Source organism: Pseudophryne corroboree, chromosome 5 (assembly GCF_028390025.1).
Source record: "Pseudophryne corroboree isolate aPseCor3 chromosome 5, aPseCor3.hap2, whole genome shotgun sequence".
In the NCBI taxonomy this organism is placed as follows: Eukaryota; Metazoa; Chordata; class Amphibia; order Anura; family Myobatrachidae; genus Pseudophryne; species Pseudophryne corroboree.
Window position 1 is genome coordinate 184057702 of NC_086448.1, and position 7403 is coordinate 184065104.

A 7403-nucleotide genomic window follows, 5' to 3' on the forward strand; every position below is an offset into this window, starting at 1 on the left:
GAGTAAATCTCCAACATGTGCAATCAATTCCAGTGTGCGGTTATCCCTGACAGATTTTAAAGATATGATAGTCTGACAGGGAATAATCCCCTGAGTATAATATTAATGATTTAGTGTTTTGGAAAAAACCTCCCCGTATTCTGATGGGTGTTTGTTGCCCCCATATAAAAAATGCTATTGTTGTATCACATTTATACAGAGAGCAAAGGATGTATACTCTTAAAGCATATATTAGATGTTCCTATGACTGGATATCAGACAGTTGTATTTTTGTACTGGAACTAATCATATAAATATAGTAATTCGACAGGGAATGATCCCCTTATTTTTTGTAAATGCTGAATGTTCCTATGGTCAGATATCACTTGGTATTAATACTGAACATTCAGAATGCATATGGGGAGGCCGTTTTGCACAATAAACAAATGGTGTTATTTGCACTGAAAATCATATATAAAGAAAAAAATGAATAAAAAAATTAGTTTTTTGAAAAAAGAGGGGAGAACAGACACCCTTGTACTAGGCACAAAAGTATTCACAGCTGAATGCAGTTATTTAATCTACATATGAGATGAATGCTGCCTCCCACTGTGCCCCTGAATTGTATGGACACAGTGGATAAATGTTATATTGTGCCTCTGAAGGAATCCCCCCCCCCCCCGGTGGAAGACGGAAAAAATGCCTCACAGTGTGCGGCTCAAACCTTTTTTGCCTGTAAGCATTGGTGGGCAGTGTAAGGCCTGAAGTGTCCCGCAATTGTAGGAAAAGGTATTCCAGCCAGGGAGAGGGTGTGCTGAGCCTGGAGCTGTGGAGCCGATGTCCGCGGTCCGAGCGACCGGAAGTTCGGACACCGGGACCGGAAGTTGACGTACGTTTTGCTCTGGGAGCTTGATCACCTGATCGCCTGCTCCCAGAGCTCTCTGCCGCCTTACTTATGCTGGGGACCAGCCTGGGGGTGTGTATGGAGGCGTGTGTAAACACGGACCAGCTGGGACTGATGTAATGCATTACACTGTCTCCTGCTTTGTTAATACAGAAAAATGCAGGGGATGTTAGGAGAGAATGATAAGGGTGTTAATACCCGTGATTTAACATTGAGAATGAAAAAATGAAAAGAATGAAAAAAATGATGAAAAGAGTAATGTTAAAAACGCTTGGAGATTTGTAAAGTAAATTAAAATTAATTAATGGAGAATAATGATCAAATGAGGAAATGCTAAGATAGTGCTATGTTAAATGAAAGAAAGGGGGGGTTTTGGAGTGTTTTTATAAACAAAGGGGGTGGAGCTAAAAAATGATTATTGTACATAACCATTTTTGATTATGAAAAAATTAATTATTTTGGATTTTTAATTTAATGTTTGGAGTCTTGGATGTTGCTTATAATGAATGGTCTTGGTATTATACCAGATGTTGATGTTATAGATGAATAGATGTTACAGTATAAGTAGGTGTATGGGGCAATGAATTGATGAATGGGTGTTACAGTATAGGTAGGTGTATGGGGCAATGGATGTGAGTGGATCATGAAAAGGATTAAGAATGTGATGTGGAATGTGGTGGTTTGAGGTAATAGTAGTTATGATTGGGTTCAAGAATAGAAGAACAGTGATTAGTCTGCAGGAAAAAATGGGGGGGGAAAGGGGGAGAGAGGGGTGGGGAGGGGGAGCGGGGAGAGAATTTTAGGTAAGTGAAAGCGATGGAGGGTTGAGGGCATGGGAAAAAGATGAGGAGTGGACGTGTGGGTGGGTGTGTGTGTTTAAAGTATGTGAGAAAGGGGAAGTGGGCGGAAGAGGATTTGTGTGTGCGTGAGTGTGAGGAAAGGGGGGAGCAAGGGAGGGCCAGGGGAAGGGAAGGGATGTGGAGAAGGGGGGATGAAACTTGGAATATATGAAGGAGGGAGGGAAGGTTTTGTTTAAATGTGGGGGGTTGTGAGGGGGAGGGGGGTGTGTGTGGTATGAAAAATAGTAAGTATGTGAATGTGACTAGCTGAGGAATTGTGTGTTAATATGTGTGAGAAGAAGAAGGGACTCTGGTAGGAGTGTAAAGGGAGAAGTGGGTGTGTAGGGGGAAGAGGTCGGAATAGTGGAGGGGTATAACAAGGATGAGGTGCACCCTGTGCTGGGATTGAAAAAACATGAAATCCATATGTGTGTGCACAGTGCTAAAGGAAAGTGAGACAAAGCTTGCTGACCTGTTGTAACTTGGTTGTGTGGGGGTTGGTGCAAGTGGTGATGGGTGAGTATTCATGCAAATATCTGGTTAAGTATTTGGTTAATCTACTATGAAATTATTCCTGCAAAAAAACACTGAAATTAAGGTATTCATTGAGTCCTTTTGGAGCCACCGTGTTGAGTTTAAAGGTCCATTCACTTTCTTTTCTAAGGAGCATGCGTGTAATATCACCACCTCTTATTCCTGGTCTGATCTGTTCTAGGCCATGTATTCTGAGATCCTGTATTGAGCCGGAATGGTGTGTCAAGAAATGTCTTGATATGGTTGTCAGCTGTTGCATCCTTTGTTGATTCCTTTCAGCATTCCTGATGTTACTCATGTGTTCGAGTGTCCTGATTTTCAACATTCGTGTTGTCATCCCAACATACTTCAAGTCACATGGACAGGAAATACAGTAGACGACATTTTTGCTTCTACAGTTAAAGAAGTCATTTATTTTCATGTTTTCACCATATCTGTCCTTTAATTCTTGTTTGTTGGTCACATGTTGACAGATTTTGCAATTGCCACATGGATAACTTCCTTGCTTTATCGGGTCTCTCGCTGATTTATGTACATAATGGCTGTTGACAAGATGGTCCTTCAGGTTAGGTGATCTTCTCCAACTTAAATCAATTTTGGTATTAAGTTTTTTGGCTAGATCTTCATCTGAAAGTATGATAGGCCAGTGTTTTTGCAGGATTGATTTGATCTCCCTCCATTCTTCGCAGAAGTCCCCCACAAATCTTATGGTATGGGACTCTTCCGTTGGTGCTTTAGTATGAAATATTAAAGATTCTCTCTTGGTATGGATGAGTGTTCTCTTGGCTTTTTTAATTGACCGCATACTGTAACCACGTTCCTTCAGTCTATGTGTTAGTTCTTGACTTCTTTTTTCAAAGATTTCATCACTGGAGCAATTTCATTTGAGGCGTAAGAATTCTCCTTTTGGAATATTAGTTATGGTCGGAGGAAAATGTGAACTTGTTTGATGTAATAAGGTGTTAGTAGCTGTATCTTTTCTGTAGATTTCTGTGGAGATCATGTTGTTACTGTCTCTGTAGATTCGGAGATCCAAAAATGATATGCTGTCCCTGTCATTTACACAAGTAAAGGTGAGGTTGAGGGTGTTGTTGTTCAATTTCTTGATGAATTCCAAGAGTTCATCCTGTGTGCCATCCCATATGATGAGGATGTCATCGATATAGCGTGACCAAAGTGTTATATGTTTTGTATATTCTTCTTGGTCATCTGAAAAAACAAATTCCCTCTCCCACCAACCCAGGAAGAGGTTGGCGTAAGTGGGGGCACAGGCTGCCCCCATCGCTGTCCCCCTTACCTGGGTGTAAAAGAGGTTGTTGAAAGTAAAATAATTTTTATTTAATACAAAATGAAGTAATTGTATTAACAATTTTTGAAAGTCATCCATCCCCTTCATCCTCAAGAAATACTCAACCGCTTGGATGCCCAAATTATGTTGTATAGATGTGTATAATGCCTCGACATCGAGGCTGACAAGTAGATGTGTATCTTCAAGTTGTATATCCTGAATTTTCTTTAGGACATCAGTCATGTCCCTCGTATTTGATGGAAGTTCTAACACATGGTCTCTAAGATGTGTGTCCAAGAAGATGCAGGCCCTTTTAAGGAGTCCACCATTGCCTGAGACAATTGGTCTACCTGGGGGATCTCTGAGATTCTTATGTACCTTTGGTAAAAGGTAAAATGTTGGTACTCATGGATTGTTGACTGTAAGATAATCATGTTCTGATTTGGTGATGGTGCCTTCTTGATAGGCCCTATCAATGATATTCATATAGAGTCTTGTATAGTTTTCTGTTGGGTCAAAGAAACTTTTCTGGTAGCATGAAGGGTCGTCCAGTTGTTTTTTGGCTTGTTGTAGATATTGGTCTGTTGGCCAAATTACTACGTTTCCGCCTTTATCTGATGGTTTCAGAACTATGTCGGTCCAAGATTTAATCTCCCGGAGTGCTTTGCGTTCGTTCATTGTGAGATTCCCTGTAAATCGACGATGTTTTCTGTTTAAATATAATCTATCTAGGTCCCGAGACACCAGATTCGTAAATACTTTGACCTCTGGGCATGTGGTGTCTTTTGGGAAAAAGGTGGATTTTTTCTTTAGCATAGCTCTTTTGCTGTGTGCTGAAGATGTTGGTTCCGAGGATCCTGCAAGTTCTTCTAGTGTCATCAGAGCATCCATCTCTTGTGATGAGAGATTTCCAGGATCAAAGGCTGGCTCTGGTGATTCTGCATTACCAGAGAAAAATTTAGCCAGTAAAAGTTTACGTCCAAATAATTGTAAATTAACCTGCCACTGAAATCTGTTAAGTTTTTTGGTTGGTGAAAATGTTAGACCCTTTTCCAAGACTGCCTTTTGTTCCGCTGTCAGAATGTGATTTGATAGGTTAATTATTTTGAATTTGTTGTGATCTGAGATCATTTCTGGTTCCTGCGGCTGGGATATCGGTTTGGGGACGGTGAGACCCATTTTTCCCTGCCTCTTCTTCTTACTCCGTCGTGTTTTTCTTTTCCTCTTGTGGGGTGGCCTCGTGATCCCCTGGTTTGTTCTAAAAAACCAGTCAATAAATTGCTGTCCAATCTTGATGCTGAGGTGTTTCTGCGGTCATGGGTGTAGCTTTCGTTCTCATCCATACTGGAAAAATCCACCTCCGATGAGGAGGGAGTATTTGAATGCCCCATGGATCGTTCTTTTCTAATTGGTCTTGTCCAATGGAAAAAAATTTGATTGACAAAGTCCCTTTTGTCCCTTAGGAATTTGTTTTTTTTTTCTATCGATTATAGTTTGTTCATATATTTTGAGTTCTTTCTTGATTTTATCAAAATTGCTTTGAAATCTTAGGTCTTGTTCCCAAGGTTCTAGATTTTTAGCTTTTAGGTCAATTTCTTTAGCACAATCGTCCAGGACAAGATTATTGTGTTTAATCAGAATGTTAATTAACTCATGTGAGCATTTTAATAATGTGGTCTCCCATTCCTGTCGGAGACTATCGGTGAATAGTTCAAATGCCGGAAAAAGTTTCGGCCTAAGGCCTCTGGGTACAATTTTTTGTTTTTGATAATTCTCCAAGCTTGTTAAGTCCCAGTTGGTACGAGTTTGTCGTTGTAGGATATACTTTAATTTAGAGATCTCTTCTTCCCAATTTGGGTCTGGGTCACTGGTATTGTCCCCAGTTGGAAAAATATTCTCTAAGTCATCTATTCTGCGTTTTGCGCTTAATTCAGTTTTTAAATTGAAACTGGTCATAGTATGGCGGTAGAGATAGTAAGTATATCTCTGAATGAATCTGGATTCGTGCTAGATTGAGAGCTGAGATAGACCTCAGTAAGATCAACTTGCTAAGAAATTGGTAAATCTGCACAGAATACTGTATAAATATTGTCTGTTTTGTTTTATTAATTTGTTAAACCAACATTATGCTTACTATACAAACAAATAGATTCAGCAATGGGTTGGTGGTGCTCCCGGAAAATAGTTCAGTAAACTATATGAAGAAGGGTGGTCTTAAGAAAGAGCAAAAGACAAAAGCAGCTATATGCCTTTTCCAGGGCACACTTAGAAAAAAAAAATTTATAAAAGTGATGAATTATGAAAATATGAGTAAATTAATACTTAACTTTTATTAAGATATACTTGATAAAAGGGAGAAAGCGAATATAAATAATTGCTACAAATTTTGGGGCGATGAAAATATATAGAAAGGCGAAATTATGTTTACTCCCTTAATGATCCAAAAAATTACTCCAATAATGGATTGAAAGAATCTTTGTAGGAGTAGACCTGCTCCATTGGGTTCAGCTATCCCATGTCAGAATATCAGAATTGGATATTAGGGAAAAATTAAATGTCTGGGACTGCACAAATAGCTGGAAAGACTCAAATGGTATGAGAGTAAAATACCTACGGTACCTAGTATTCCCTGGTGGTCTCCCAACCGGGTACTGACCAGGCCCTGCAGTGTATGGCTTCCAAGATCAGACGAGATTGGGCATACTCAGTGCGGTTTGACCGTAGGTGAGTAAATCTCCAACATGTGCAATCAATTCCAGTGTGTGGTTATCCCTGACAGATTTTAAAGATTTGATAGTCTGACAGGGAATAATCCCCTGAGTATAATATTAATGATTCAGTGTTTTGGAAAAAACCTCCCCGTATTCTGATGGGTGTTTGTTGCCCCCATATAAAAAATGCTATTGTTGTATCACATTTATACAGAGAGCAAAGGATGTATACTCTTAAAGCATATATTAGATGTTCCTATGACTGGATATCAGACAGTTGTATTTTTGTACTGGAACTAATCATATAAATATAGTAATTCGACAGGGAATGATCCCCTTATTTTTTGCAAATGCTGAATGTTCCTATGGTCAGATATCACTTGGTATTAATACTGAACATTCAGAATGCATATGGGGAGGCCGTTTTGCACAATAAACAAATGGTGTTATTTGCACTGAAAATCATATATAAAGAAAAAAATGAATAAAAAAATTAGTTTTTTGAAAAAAGAGGGGAGAACAGACACCCTTGTACTAGGCACAAAAGTATTCACAGCTGAATGCAGTTATTTAATCTACATATGAGATGAATGCTGCCTCCCACTGTGCCCCTGAATTGTATGGACACAGTGGATAAATGTTGTATTGTGCCTCTGAAGGAATCCCCCCCCGGTGGAAGACGGAAAAAATGCCTCACAGTGTGCGGCTCAAACCTTTTCTGCCTGTAAGCATTGGTGGGCAGTGTAAGGCCTGAAGTGTCCCGCAATTGTAGGAAAAGGTATTCCAGCCAGGGAGAGGGTGTGCTGAGCCTGGAGCTGTGGAGCCGATGTCCGCGGTCCGAGCGACCGGAAGTTCGGACACCGGGACCGGAAGTTGACGTACGTTTCGCTCTGGGAGCTTGATCACCTGATCACCTGCTCCCAGAGCTCTCTGCCGCCTTACTTATGCTGGGGACCAGCCTGGGGGTGTGTATGGAGGCGTGTGTAAACACGGACCAGCTGGGACTGATGTAATGCATTACACTGTCTCCTGCTTTGTTAATACAGAAAAATGCAGGGGATGTTAGGAGAGAATGATAAGGGTGTTAATACCCGTGATTTAACATTGAGAATGAAAAAATGAAAAGAATGAAAAAAATGATGAAAAGA

The 7403-nt window shown here is 40.1% G+C and overlaps 1 pseudogene; it reads right to left on the bottom strand.

Annotated features, from left to right (window-relative positions):
- Nucleotides 1-6151: 6151 nt before the first annotated feature.
- LOC134929922 (5S ribosomal RNA) lies at nt 6152-6270 on the bottom strand (annotated as a pseudogene).
- Between the last annotated feature and the right edge of the window lie 1133 nt (nt 6271-7403).